Source organism: Orcinus orca, chromosome 10 (genome assembly GCF_937001465.1).
Source record: "Orcinus orca chromosome 10, mOrcOrc1.1, whole genome shotgun sequence".
NCBI lineage: Eukaryota > Metazoa > Chordata > Mammalia > Artiodactyla > Delphinidae > Orcinus > Orcinus orca.
In genome coordinates this window covers 67,716,526-67,732,232 of record NC_064568.1, presented here as the reverse complement: position 1 = coordinate 67,732,232, position 15,707 = coordinate 67,716,526, and the positions used below count along the sequence as shown (strand labels likewise).

The following is a 15,707-nucleotide window of genomic DNA, read 5'->3' as shown; positions in this document are numbered from 1 at the left end:
AAGGGTTCCTTTCTTTTATTTTTAGAGTTGGAAATTATAAATATAATAGTGTTGTAAACATAAATATCATTCTCAAAAAAAAGTGGACTTCTGTTTCTGTCATGGTGGAACACAGGTTCTTTTACAGAGTGATTGATAGTCCAGTAAGATTAGCATGAAAAGTTGGGAACTATTGTACTTTCACCTCACAGTCCCCAGCCATGTACTTCTACTAGTACAGTAGTCTCTAAGTTTACATCTTCTTTCGTCTCTTACATTTTACCATATGCCACACATAATGGTGAGAAACTTATTTAAGCATTGTTTTCTTCTATATTGTTTTCCTACCTAAATGCAATGTGATCGAATGTCTTTTATAAAGCCCTAAGCTTAGTGTCTGGATACTCTAGTTGCTCAATAAATACTCCCTTCCCTTTTTACAGAGCACGTAATTTTTTCTCATTAATGTCAGTTCCTCATCTCCAAATCACTGTCACACTACTTTTCTTCCCTTGAAATGTCTTGTTTTAAATTTGACAAGATGCTGTCCTTGCATTTTGAAAATTTGTGTGACGTACAAATACGTTTTAGTCACTTTAAGCATAATTTTGTCATAAAATTATTTCACAGCTAGTTATCTTTTCAGGTTCTGTATTCTTTCCCATGATTAAAGAAAGAAAAAGTGGCATGGGTTACATAAAAATACCCTAGACCTCTCTGCTCATCCTGCCATATTCCTTAAAAAAAAAAAAAGAAAAAAAGACTTCTAACTGGATTCATTTTTACTGAAATACTAATTTTTCTTTATCATTTTCAAACACCGTGAAGTTGAATTGTATAATACACAAATATATATACAAAAGAATTTTTTCCATGTCCTCAGTGCTTTGTATCAGATCACTTAGTTGTATTTCCCATGGTTTGGTTTCTTTTTCCTGTCTTCATTTTTCTGAAGGGAGAAGGGATTTTTTTTCTCTCTTATGATCTGTGACTTGTTTTGTATTTAGATGATTACTCTTTATAACAAATTTTAACTTCTATTTGTGCTATTAGGGGGGAAGAGAAATGCTTCAAAATTAAATTTTAGATTTCTTTTTTGAGGGCTGTGTGTGTGTGTGTGTTTCTCTCAGCCCCTTCAGATAATATATAGGAATTTGTTTCTGTTTTTAAATCTTTTTTATGTTGAACTGTTTTATTGTTGTTTGAAAGAAGTCTGTTAAGCTATATTTTATGAGTGGTTACTAGCCTTTCCTTGTAAATTTATATAGTAATAGTACTATAAATTCTACGCTATATAACTGTATGTTATATATACTATATATAATACTGCATTATATATGTTATATATATAGCATAAATATAGTATATATTAATACTATGCTGTATATAGTATATAATAATACTATATAAATTATATAGTAATTTATATAGTAATACATTTTGCTGTTAACTTCATCCTTAGAATATTAATTTTTTTGTAATTTGACTTATTTGGGTATGTCTTGCAATTCTCATATGTTGAGAGAGAGGAACAATTGGTTTTTGTAACTCTTATATAAATTATTTGGCTGTCTTCTTCCATTTATTATCATTTTCTTTTTTTAAATTTATGGCTTCTAAAAGTGAAGAGCTTTAATATTATGCATTCTTGTAGACCGTAGTCTTTGTTACAAAATGTGTTCATTTCTCTTTTCCATGTTTAATATGACTATGCTTAGGTTTTCTGTTTAATTCATGGTATATTTTTGTTTAGTTTTCGGCTGGATTTGTCAGTTTGGGTTGTAGTTTCTTTTCATCTTCATGTTGTTTTTGTTCATTTTCTTAATATCTCATTTTATCTCCACTTAAACTTTTTGGTATTACCATATACTGAATATTTTAATATGTGTGTGTGTCTGTAGTTTCTAAACAAGTGTGACCGAGTTTCCCTCTTTTCTTAAGATTCCTAGGCTATTTAAATATTTTTATACCTGTTGTCTATTTTGCATCTAAAATGCTGATAACAGTAAGTAAGATTTCAGTACACTTTATGTGAGTTAATTTTTTATGACAATCTAGCTTTGCCAGACCAATTTTGTTAGTAAATTAAAAACATTTAAAAATTACTAATCCTCCTAATCTAGTGTCCCTCATTTAGTAATTTGTTTTGATCCTTGTGTCAGTTTATGAGTCTTTTATTTGGAAGACTTGCCAGTGACTTCTAAAAGTGAATCATGAATTATGTGAAACAATTAACTTTGAAAGGGGAAAATAAATATACATTTTAGGACCTACATTTTATATAAATTTTTTTTTTTTTTTTTTTTTTTCCTGCGGTATGTGGGCCTCTCACTGTTGCGGCCTCTCCCGTTGCGGAGCACAGGCTCCGGATGCGCAGGCTCAGCGGCCATGGCTCACGGGCCCAGCCGCTCCACCGCATGTGGGATCCTCGCGGACCGGGGCACGAACCCATGTCCCCTGCATTGGTAGGCGGACTCTCAACCACTGCGCCACCAGGGAAGCCCCATTTTATATAAATTGGATTAACAGATTATTCAGTGATGTAAAGATATCTTTTAAATTGTTTCTTTATACTCTCTATTCATTGAAAAGATTTGATAGATTGTAATTAAAACTAAAAAGGCAAGAAACATTAAAAACAAAGTCAGAAATTAAGCATAAATCACTTGAGAAATAATGAGCAGGATGAGGGAGTGGAAAGAAATCTTTACAGTAATAATCTGAGGCAAAATATTTTCTGTATTTGAACATTAAATTTAGCTCTGAGCTTCCTGGCAAGCAGGAGAAAAAAGGAAACAGGATGGGTTTCACAGTTATTGTCTGATAAAGAAAGCTTATCAGTTTTTCATGGGAGAGAAACTTTTTCTGAGTTCTAAGTTATAAAAGGAGGTTATGTGAATTCTTAATAAGGAATATAATTTATATTTCCATTTTATAGCTTAGTTCCTGCTATTGCTGTGTTAGCTGTGATATACCATTTATATGCACTGTAGTTATATTTGGTCATATTAAGTTCACATCCACTGTTGTCAGGAGTGGAAATACCATGGCTAGGGTGTGTTTATGTATTGCCTCTAGAATTGTAACCATTGACGAACAGGAAACTGAAAGCTAAAAGTTCAGGAAATGTATTGTATTTAGACTTTGTGGAAAAAATATATATGATACTTAACTACTGAAATCCATGGCTGTTTGAAGACTGAAAAATTTATGTGTGCATTTGGTTAGAGAATAATATTATGGATTCTTATAACAATGCTGTCAGATGCTTAAATATGATAATAAATACAGTATGCACATTGTGTGCCAGGAAAATTGTGCAATGCTAGAAAAAATGCAATGGATTATAATATGTGTTCAGCTATACTCTCAAGAAATAAAACAGCTGGCACAGCAGTTGAATTCTTCAAGGATATCTTATTTTCAGAGAATTACAGAGCTTTGGTTTTAGTTTTAGTTCCAGGGAAGGAGAGGTCCCTGTTTTACAAGACAGTCCATTTCACTCTTAGGAAATTCTAATGGTTAAGTTTTATTTTCTCATATTGCATTGAAGTTTGTTCCCCTGTAATTTATTAATATACTCTATAGTTTTCTTAGTGTTGAAAGGAAAATGGTTAACTGATAAAAATTATTATTTTTTTAATAAAGGCGATTTAAAATATTTATTTATTTATTTATTTATTTTGGCTGCTCCGGGTCTTAGTCGTGGCACGTGGGATCTAGTTCTCCGACCAGGGATCGAACCTGGGCCCCCCTGCATTGCGAGCATGGAGTCCTACCCACTGGACCACCAGGGAAGTCCCGATAAAAATTATTTTAAAAGTTAAATATATTTCAAATGCTTGGGTTTGGGGTTTTGTTTGTTTGTTTTAGGATTGTGGCATTTTAGGTGCCTCATGAAATACTACCTGTAGGAGCTTTATTTTTGAAGTTGTTTAAAAGATTTCTGTCAGAGGATAAGTGATTAACATATATGCTGCGTAACCTGTATTTTCTTACTGTTTCTGTACTTAGCTATTTTAACAGGATGTGATTTATACGGTTTCAACATTCTTTGAGACAGCATCAAGTTTTAATAGCCTTTTAGAAATGGGAATTTTCTAATATTGTATTTTTGTTACTGTTCTGTTTCAACAAAAGCGATCAGTTATGACTGTTTTCACTGCCAGTTTTGTGATTTGAAGTTATAGTCACACAAAATATTCAGGGACCACATTAAATGAGAATTCTATTTATTACAAAGTTCTTTTAGGAAATTTAGCTGTATTATATGTCAGCACTTAATAATCATTTGAATAGCCTCATTAAAATTAGCCTCTTTTCAGGATTGATTTGGATTTGGATCTGTTAGGGTCATGTGTTCACCTCTGAACTGTTGGGGTGGCCAAGGGGATAAGAAGCTCTGACTGGCAAAGACTGGGGATTGGGCCCACCCCAGGAGGTGAGGAGCAGTGATTCCCCAGTGGAAAGTCCCAGAATGCTGTTTGCAGCAGAGGGTGGAATGGGCTCTGGGCTGACAAAACAAGGAGTCTCGACAAGGCCAGACCATAAACGGCCTGGTATAATGGGTTAGGGGCTTGGACTTCAGGCAGTAGCAGATCGGTTGTTGCAACAGAGGGTTCTTTTCAAGAACAACTTTTACTTCCTTCTTATTGTATAGTACATGGTTATTGTAGAAGAATTTAGTAAATAAATATAAATCAATGAAGAAAATAAAAATTTCCTATAATGTTTTTTCTTTTGAATTTTCTTAGCTAATTTCCCTTAAATTTTATTTAACATCTAAATTACTTTCTAAATTTTGTTTATTTGAAATGGTGCTTGTTCAATTGTTCTTTCACAAATTGTGTTTCTGTTAACTTTTTAAATTAATTATGAAGGAAATAGGTGTTAATAACATTTAAAGCCTTTGTTTTTATTTGATGTAATTATTCTATTAATTTGTTTCTATTTTATGGGAAACCGTAGGCATGATAGGCATAATGAGAACACAGACCTGGAAGTCAGAGTGGTTCTTACAGGAGAAACAGGAAAAATGGAGCAAAGACTAGGTCTGTCTTGTTCACGGTTATGGCAGTATCATCAGGCATAATGCCTGGCATATAGTAAGTGTTCCATAAATAGTTGCTGAATGAATGGATGAGTTTCTCATTAAGCACTTTGAGTAGCTCATATTTCCTGCACTGTGGATAATCAAGATCAATTATATTCATCCAAAGTTAAGAGTCTTTGCTGTGCTCTGCTCTTTTTTAAAAATGAAAATTGAATAAATCGATTGTTTTAAAAGATACATATGTGTGTATGTACATGCACACACACAGTACAAAAAGTAAAAATCCCTTGTTTCTTCCCCTGAATCCCATTCTCCAGAATTTGCTACTATTAATGGTTGGTATATTTTTTCTAGATATTTTCTTGCATTTACAAATGTATATGCATTTTTTCATACAAATAGAATAGTAATTTACACTGTCGTATAACTTGCTTTTTCCCCTCTTCATGCCATTCTTAAACATCTTTCCCTATCAATTCATATATAACTGCTTCTTTATTTTTTTATTTTTAAAATGTTTATTTATTATTTTTGGCTGCATTGGGTCTTTGTTGCTGCGTGCGTGCTTTCTGTAGTTGCGGTGAGTGGGGGTTACTCTTTGTTGCGGTGCGTGGGCTTCTCATTGCAGTGGCTTCTCTTGTTACGGAGCATGAGCTCTAGGTGCGCAGGCTTCAGTAGTTGTGGCTCACAGGCTCCAGAGCGCAGGCTCAGTAGTTGTGGCACTGGGCTTAGTTGCTCCGCGGCACGTGGGATCTTCCCGGACCAGGGCTGAAACCCGTGTCCCCTGCATTGGTAGGTGTATTCTTAACCACTGTGCCACCAGGGAAGTCCTGCTTCTTTATTTTTAATTGCTGCATAGTATTCCATTGTGGAGATATATAATAATAGTCAATTAAGGAAATTTCAGTTGTTCCCCCCCCTTTTTTTTTAACCATTACAACAGTGTTTAATATTCCTTCCACATATAATTTGTTTTCTTCTGTGAGAATATCTATAGGTAATTTCCCGGAAGTGCTATTGCTGGGCTAAAGGATATTTGCACTTACACTTTTTATAGATGTTGGAAAATTCACCCTTAAAGATAGTATACTACTTTGCACTCTCATTTAAGGATATGAGGTGTTATTTTTTGATAACTACATACTTCCATTTTGTGGATTAGAAGGGTTCAGCTTTTGAAGATGAATCCTCATGGTAATTTGAGTTGTCAGAAGATGATGGATTAAGTCATATATTCCCACTGCCTGACATAAGTAGTTGAAGTCAAGTGAAAAATGGTGGACTGTACTCTACAGACCTGTAGTGTGCATTGCACTGATCCAGATGTGGAAGATCAAGTTGTTGGTTTTCTAGGGTTTTGTCTCCTTAGTATGTTTAAGCTAAACGTTCATGAGTGACAGTCTGGAGGGGTGGAAGGACCTGAGTGCTGATTTGAGAAGTTTAGTTTTATTATGCTGGGGAACTCTTTTAAGTCCTTGAACTGGGGTGTGTACCGTGTGAGAGAGGTTTACTGGCAGTAGGTACAGAATGAATAGAAGGGAGTAGGCTGGAGGTAGGCAGGTCAGCTGGAGGGCTGTGGTGACTCAGGAAGGAAAGGAAGAAACCCAGAATGTGGTGATAGCTATGGAATTGGAAAGTAAGATAGTAGGAAACACAATGAACAGTTGGCAGGTCCTGTTGATTAAATGGAGAAAAATTAAAGTTGTAGGAGAACAGCCAGACAATACAGATGATAAAGTAAATGGAGAAGGAGCCAATTTTGAAAAAGTGGATTTTCTTTAAAAAATAGGGATATAAAAGGGTCCTGAAGTATTGAGTATCTATACCCAGGCAATTTGGGAGAGATTAAAAACAGGAGAAGGGAAGAGGGAGAAATTATAACTAGATCTGGAGGTTATCTTAATAGAGGCCATATTTGAAATTAAGAGTGGATGAGTTCTGGTATGAAGTGGTTGACAGGGGAAAAGCTGTTGATTGAAAACTGCATTTTGAAAAGAGATACTTGCAATAATAGGAGATGGGATGAAAGAATAATCAAGGAAAGAAGAAGTAGGTAATCTGAGGAGTAGGAAAAGAATCAGGAGCAACGTTACTGGGATCTCACCTTCATTCTTTTTCTCTACATATGATACTGTATTTACTGGATGTTTTCGAGGTAGCCACCATGTTCTTTCTTTTGTGTAATACCTCAGAAAATTTTGGTGTGAATATTTTAAAGATGGAGTTAGTTTTATTCCTGAAGTTGACTATTATACTTGAAAAAAGCTCTTGGAAAAGTAGTTTTGGTGTCATGTGCTATGTTCCTTCTGGTTTCATAAAATCTTTTCATCTTGTTTTAATATCTGTGGGCCTAAAGCAAGAAAAAGTACAGCTTATAGTTGAATAGATAAAAGTCCAGATACCTCGTGCATTTTAACTGCTCATTTTAAAAATGTTTCCTGGCGGGCTTCCCAGGTGGCGCAGTGGTTGAGAGTCCGCCTGCCAATGCAAGGAACACGGGTTCGTGCCCTGGTCCGGGAAGGTCCCACATGCTCTGGAGTGGCTGGGCCCGTGAGCCATGGCCGCTGAGCCTGCGCGTCCAGAGCCTGTGCTCCGCAGTGGGAGAGGCCACAACAGTGAGAGGCCCGCGTACCACAAAAAAAAAAAAAAAAAAAAAAAAAAGTTTCCTGGCGATTGAAACTTGGCTTAATAACAAATGATAAGAATGCATATCTTTTTAGAAGAACATAGCGTGAATTTAGAGTACACTATCTTGGTGCTTGTCTGGATGAAGCCTAGTCACTGGAAATAATCTAGAATCAAAGCCAGGAACCTGCAACTTCACTTGAGTCAGTGTGTGAAATGGTTCGAGTGCAGTCTCAGGAGTCATTCTGTCTTGTTCCACTGTGCAGTAGCAATATTATGCACCTGAATTTCACCATCTGGAAATGCTAATAACAGTTCCTATATCAGGGTAATTGAGAGGGTCCATCCTGGAACTTATATTCTAGTAAAGAGAGATGGGAAACTCACAGATAAATACATGTGCCAGGTGGTAAGTGGAGGGAAGAAAATGGTAGGATTGATTGCCATTGTTTCTTGCTCTTTTATATTGGGTAATAGGGAGGGCCTTTCTGGTAAGAAAGTGTTTGAACAGAGACCTGAGGGAAGTGAGGGAGCAAACTGTGCAGCTGTTTGGGGCAAGAGTTCCAGGCAGAGGGGACAGCAAGTGCAGAAGCCCTGAGTAGGGGTATATTGAAGGGTGCAGCAAGAAGGCCAGTGTCACAAAAGCAGAGTGAGTGAGAGGAGTAGCAATAGGAAATAATTTCAGAGATAGCCACTGACCGGCATGTAGGGTTTTAAGCATAAGAAGGACTGGATTTTATTCTGTGTGAGATGGGAAGCTCTTGGAGGATTGCCAGAGAAAAATTTTTTTGAAGTCAGTTTGATTGTCACTTCTTTTCTTTAAAATGCTTCAGTTCTCTACTTCCTTTGGAATAAAGTTCAAATGCCTTATTCTGGCACACAGGGTCCTTCACAGTCAGGCCTCTGCCTATTTATTTAGCATCATCGGCCTCCTTCCCACATGTACACTTCACTTCAGCTAAATTGGATTACGTGCAGTTCCCTGCATGGGTCACGATGATTTGTGTCTTTGTGTTTTTCTGCATGCTGTTTGCCCTGGGAGAAACTGTCCTCCTCAGCTCCCATGGTCATTGGCTCTGTTTTAGAGGGTCCTCTTTGTGTTCCCAGAGCACCCTGTACCTTGTTCTGTCACCATTCCCTCCCCTAGCCACTTTGTACTCAAGCTGCATAGTCTTGGAATGTGCTGTGTTCTTTTACCAGCCTTGATTTTACTCTTGCCACACCCTTCAAGAACGAGCTCAAACACTGCCGTCTTTTCTCTACTTTATAAACCTTTATAAACTGCTGTCTTTTCCCTACCCTCATAAATACGTCATAGCTCGGTTATACTTAATCATAGTTACTTTGAATAAAAATGTTTCTTTCCCTTACCTCACACAAAATCCTTGGCCTTACTCATTTTCAGTTTCCATTGTAGCCCCCAGTATAGGGTCTTGTACAGATTTCACATTCAGTAGATGCTCCAGGTATGCAGGATTCATATGATAATTAGAAAACTTGGGTTTCAAGCTGCTAAGGACCAAAAGCAGCAAAAATGAACAGTTAAAGTGAGATGCCTGTTAAATTAACAAAACAAATTTATTATAACATAATGTTGATGATGGCATGATTACTCTGGTTCTCTCATATATTCACTACTAGTGCCAAAAACTAGTGCACCCCTTTTGAAATGTAGTTTGGCAGAATGTATTCAGGCATATAAATGTCCATGGTTTTTGAGGTGGTGATATCACTTCTGGAAGTCATCTTCAGAAAATAGCACAAACTAGAATAACAATTATTAGCTACCTCTGCCACTAATGTTGATAGTTTACTATGTGACAGGCACCATGCAGAGCCCTTTACATGCGTTACTTAATTTAATTCTCAGAATTCCAAGAGGTGTGAATACTGTTAACCTCATGTCATATATGGGGAAATTGAGGCACAAAGAAATTAACTGACTTGCCCGAGATCATACAGCTGCTATGTTGTCAAGTCAAGATTCCTACTAACAGAATTCATATCCTTAATTATATGATATGGTAAAAGCCTAGGCACAAAACTGTTCACAGCAGTGTTATGTAGAATAGATAAGTTGGAAGCAATGTATATCATTAATTATGGTCCATCCATTCAATAGAATAATAGATATGGATACTAGAATATATTTATTGAAATAAATCTATCTATCCATAAATAAATATGGATAATAGAATAGATTTATTGAAATAAAATTCACATAGCGTAATATCACCCCTTTTAAAGTGTACAAGTCAGTGGTTTCCAGTATATTCACAGAGTTATACAACTATTACCATTATTGTACTTCAGAACACTTTATCACCCCCAAAGAAATCTCATACCCATTATCAGTCACTCCCTATTTCCCCGTTACCCTAGAAGATTACCAGTCTATTTTCTGTCTCTATAGATTTGCCTATTCTGGACATTTCATATAAATGGAATTGTACAAAATATGGCATTTTGTGTCTGGCTTTCATTTAGCTTTCATTCAATATTTCTTGGTTCATCCATGTTGTAGCATGTTATCAGTACTTCATTGCTTTTCATTGCTGAATAATATTCCACTGTATGGATATACCACATTTTGTTTATCCATCATTAACTAATGAACATTTGGGTTGTTTCTACTCCTTAGCTATTATGAATAATGCTGTTACAAACATTCATGTACAAGTTTTTGTGTGGACATGTTTCCATTTTTCTTGGAATTGTTGATCAAATGATAACTTTAACTTTTAGAGGAACTGCCAGACTGTTTTCCAAAGCAGCTGCATCATTTTACCTTTCCACTAGCAATGCATGAGGGTTTCACCTTCTCCACATCTTTGTCAATACTTGTTATTATCTCTTTGCTAATAGGCATCCTAGTGGATATGGAGTAGTACTGCATTGTGGTTTTGATTTGTATTTCCCTGATGACTAATGATGTTGAGCATCTTTTCATGTGCTTATTGGCCATTTGTAAATCTTATTTGGAGAAATGTCTGTTTGAATCCTTTGCCCCTTTTTTAACTGAGTTATTTTCTGTTATTGAGTTAAAAGAGTTCTTAGTATATTCTAGATACAGTCTCATTATCAGATACATGATTTGCAAAATTTTTCTCCCATCCTATTGTGTTGTATTTTCACTTTCTTGATGGTGTCCTTTGTAGCACAAAAGTTTTTAATTTTCATGAAGTCTAATTTATCAAATTTTTTTTTATTGCTTTCAGTTTCACATAAGAAGACATTGCCTAATCCAAGGTCAGTGAAGATTTACCCCTGTGTTTTCTTCTAAGAGTTTGATAGTTTTCGCTCTTACACTGAGGTCTTTGGTCCATTTTGAGTTCCTTTTTGTATATTGTGTGAGGTAGGGTGTCCAACTTTGTAATCCTTTGCATATGGAGATCCAGCACCATTTGTTGAAAAGTCTGTTCTTTCTCCCATTGAATTGTCTTGGCACCTTTTTCAAATATCAATTGTCCATAAGTGTAAGAGTTTATTTATCAGCTCTCAATTCTATTCCATTGATCTATGTGTCTGTCCTCATCCTAGTACCACACTGCCTTGATTACTGTCACTTTGTAGTAAGTTTTAGAACCATGACGTGAGTCCTCCCAACTTTGTTCTTTTCAAGGTTGTTTTGGCTATTTTATTCTGTTTGCTGTGAACTGCTCTTAAAAATAAAGTCTGTTTTTAAAAAAGGCCTCCTGAATTGTAATGTTGGGATTATGGTGAATTCTTTTCTCCTTTCTTTATTTCTCAAACTTTCTGTAATATATAACTATATTATATTTATAATTTTAAAAGTTTAAGTTTTGGCCAATAGAATACTTTTTTTTTAACTCAAGAGACAACTCTTAGCTCTGTAGCTAAAAACCAGAGTTACCTAACTTTCCAGGAAGAATGTATGAAAGTGAAGAGCTGGGGCATAACGTTATGGTTAGAATGAGCCAGTCTCAGATTTAACACTCAGCTCCACGAATGCTCCTTTCTGTCGCCAGTTTCCTTCAGTTTCTTTTTCGCCTTCTCACTCTCCATTAAAAGCCCTCCCTCACACGCTAACTAAGACTCCTCAGAACATTTAGGTGAAATTTTTGGAATCTGGCTAGTCTGTATAATTGCCATTGAGAAATGGAAAGAATTGTGATTGAGTAGCATGGGGGCAAGGAGCCAGATAATGCAGTCTGAGCCACAGAAGTCACTTTGATGGAAGGCGAATTGGGGGGGGGGAGTCATCCAAGTAGAGCTCTTTATGGCCTTCTCTGCCCTTGTTGTGTTCTGTCAATTTCTTTGCATCTGTATATGTTGTTTTCTTATGAAATCATATGCTGAGGGCAGAGATCTGCAGGTAGTGCTAGGCTAGTTAAAAGTTTAAATAGACACACAGAGAAACAAGCCCTGTAACTTGGTGACAGCCTGCTCTTCCTATGTTGTTTGTAAGTACCGCTACAGAGTTTGCATGTTCTAAAGTTTGGGGGCTTTCTTTCCAGTTGAAGCAGTATTAAAATCTCAGTTTATTATTATTTTTTTGCATATAATAGGTGTCCATTTGAGGTTTGTTCCAAAACAAAAGCAAGTTTTATAGACCTGCTAAAGACTGTTAATACCAGCGTCAACCACAAGCCAACTTTTTTGTAGCATTGTGACTTTGAAGTATTAAGATGATTAACAATGTATTTTTTTAGTTGAATTAATCAAAGGAAGGGGAAAACAGTTTTTAACTCAGATTTTTTAAAATTGTGGTATATTTATTAATGGCATTTAGAAATGTAAAATCATAATGTTTTTATTCTTATAAGGCTTAAACTTATCATTTTCTTACATAGATTAAAGAAAAAATGAGATACCACAATTATCCAAATTTCCAGAAATATGCACAAAATCATAGTTTTGATTGCTGTCTTAAGATCAAGTACCTGCCATTTTAGGAGAGAGATGTTTACTGTCAGTTACAGGCTTTGACTTTTGTATTGTTGTGGAAAAACTATATCCTTCAAATTTCAGACTGTCAAAATTAGTTCTAAATAATGTTTATTTTATAAGATATTTTCTTGCCGCTTGAAATTCCATTCATAGTACTTGTGTCTTTTTACTGTGTCTCCCTTTTTCTGGCTTAAAAATATACTTGTGGGCTTGTGCTTCTGGCCAAGGTGGAATAACAGAGATTGGATTTACTCTCTTGGCTGTAATCACATAACTAACAAACAAACAAACAAAAACCCCAGAAATACTATATGAAGTTTCAAATACTGACCAACTGGCAGCACAGGACAATGATTCCCAAGAAAGCAGAAACAAACAGATGAACCCTACAATTATCCTAGCTTACTGCCTGGAGAGAGTTTCTAGGCTGCAGCGTAAGGAGGGGAATCCCAGATGGAGCCCATCAGTCTCCCTAGTTGAGGAGACAGAGCTGGAGGCCAAGGAGACTGTAGTTTGGAGAAGAGAGAGCTGCACGAGGAGGAAACTCCAAAGGTCTGCAGAGAGTCTCCCTTAAGTCTTCATATGAGTAACGATTAGTACTTATGTTGTATGGAAGCTACCTGAAGCCAGGAACCACCCAAAAGGAGTAGAGGGGATAATCCCTGATTCTTTTTCAGGGTTAAAAATAGTTTGTGTTCCCACCAGCCATAGGAAAAAACCTCATAAGTCACAGAACATTGGATAGAGTACTCTGAGGGTATTGCCCCAGCAGTGGTGCAAATGTAGACCTAAACTATAGACTGCTGTGATCCTTTCTAACAAAGCTTAAAAATAGGCCTCAAAAGGATCAAACTGTTTCCAAGTAATTTAACTGCATCCCAGAACAAAGCTCAATGTGTATAGTTATGCAAAAATATCTAGCAGTGTATTGTCAAATAACAAGTGTTGGTGAGGATGTGGAGAAAAGGGAACCCTTGTGCACTGTTGGTGGGAATATAGATTGGTACAGCCACTATGGAAAACAGTATGGAGATTCTTCAGAAAATTAAAAATAGAACTACTATATGATCCAACAATTCCACTCCTGTGTATTTTTCCAAAGAAAACAAAATACTAATTAGAAAAGTTACGTGTACCCATATGTTCATTGCAGCATTATTTACAAGAGCCAAGATATGGAAGCAACCTAGTTACCCATCAGTAGATGAAAGGTTAAAGAAGATGTGATCTTTATACCATTTGGACAACATGGATGTAGAGGGTATTCTATGGGAAATAAATCAGAGAGAGATAAATACTACATGATTTCACTTACATGTGGAATCTGAAAACAAAACAAATGAATAAACATAACAAAACAGAGACAGTGTTATAGATACAGAGAACAAATGGGGAGTTGCCAGAGAGGAGGGGAATAGGGGGAAGAAAGAAATAGGTGAGAGAAATTAAGAGGTACAGACTTCTGGTTGCAGAAAAAAATGAGTCAAGGGTATGAAATGTACAGTGTGGGGAATATAGTCAATAACTGTAATATCTTTGTATGGTGACCTATTGTAACTAGACTTATTGTGGTGATCATTAGACTTATTGTGATGATCATTTTGAAACATATAGAAATACCGAATCACTGTGTTGTGTAACAGGAACTAACATAGTGTTTTAGGTCAATTGTACTTCAAAAACAAACTCATAGAAAAAGAGACCAGCTTTGTGGTTACCAGAGGCAGGGGCAGGAGGAGGGGAATTGGATGCAGGCAGTCAAAAGGTATAAACTCCCAGTTATAGGATAAATGAGTACTAGGGATGTAATGTACAATATGATGAATATATTTAACACTACTGTATTTCATATAGGAAACTTGTTAAGAGAGTAAATCCTGAGAGTTCTCATCACAAGGAATTTTCTATTTCTTTAATTTTGTATCTATATGAGATGATGGGTGTTCACTAAACTTATTGTGATAATTATTTCATGATATATGTAAGTCAAACCATTATGCTGTATACCTTCAACTTATACAGTGCTATATGTCAATTATATCTCAATAAAACTGGAGGAAAAAAATATCTAGCTCTCACCAAGGTAAAATTTACATTTGGCCTCCAGTCAAAAGCATCAGACTTGTAATGAAGCAATCCATGAGGAGGAAAATTAAAAAATAGAAACCGACCCAGAAATGACACAAGTGATAGAATTAGTGGACAAAAACATTAAAACAGTTTTGGCTATATGCCATATATTCAAGAAAGTAGAGGGAAGATTGAGAATGTTAAATGCAGATATAAAATACATTTGAGACGTAAATTGAACATCTAGAGATGAAAACTACAATGTGCAAGATGAAAAATAAACTACATGGGCTTTACAACAAATTAGTGCAAGAGAAAAGATTAGTAAACTTGAAGCCATAGCAATACAAACTATCCAGAATAACACTCAGAAAGGAAATAAGACTAGGAAAAAATGAATAGAGCATCAGTGAGCTGTGAGACAACTTTAGGTAGCCTAATATATGCATAATTGTAGTCTCAAGGAGAGGAGGGAGTGCAGAAAATTTTTTTGAAGAAATAATGGTCAAAAATTTCCAAATTTGATAAAAACTATAAATCTAGAAATCTTAAAAAAAAAAAAAGGAAAAATGGAACAAAGAACAGATGACAAATAGAAAACAAATAGCAAAACATTAGGTTTACACCAAACTATATCAATACTTATATTAGCTATAAACCATCTAAACAATCCAGTTAAACGGCAGAGCTTAATAGATTTGGTAAAAAAGCAAGACTCAACTGCATGTTGCCTACAAGAAACCTCTGATACGTAGTAAGATACAAATAGATTAAAAATAAAAGGTTGGGGGCTTCCCTGGTGGCGCAGTAGTTGAGAGCCCGCCTGCCGATGCAGGGGACATGGGTTCATGCCCCGTTCTGGGAAGATCCCACGTGCCGTGGAGCGGCTGGGCCCGTGAGCCATGGCTGCTGAGCCTGCGTGTCCGGAGCCTGTGCTCCACAACGGGAGAGGCCACAACAGTGAGAGGTCCGTGTACCACAAAAAAATAAATTAAAAAAAAGATAAGCAAATAGACCCATAGAATGGAAAATATCAATTAATTTTTGAGTATGGTGCCAAGTCAATTAA

At 36.0% G+C, this 15,707-nt stretch overlaps 1 protein-coding gene across 19 annotated transcripts in view; it reads left to right on the top strand.

Moving 5' to 3' along the window:
• Nucleotides 1-15,707, top strand: part of FKBP5 (FKBP prolyl isomerase 5) — a 98,303-nt gene that overhangs the window by 11,667 nt on the left and 70,929 nt on the right. For 3 of the 19 annotated variants that reach the window (XM_049715981.1, XM_049715972.1, XM_049715973.1), the window contains 3 exons: nucleotides 3,683-4,420; nucleotides 4,948-5,084; nucleotides 10,876-10,906. The exons of 9 other annotated variants lie outside the window; for them this stretch is intronic. The gene's annotated coding sequence lies outside the window, so the exon portion shown is untranslated. The remainder of the gene's footprint in view (nucleotides 1-3,682; nucleotides 4,421-4,947; nucleotides 5,085-10,875; nucleotides 10,907-15,707) is intronic. 7 more of the 19 variants (XM_033424168.2, XM_049715974.1, XM_049715977.1 and 4 more) reach the window with 3 other exon arrangements.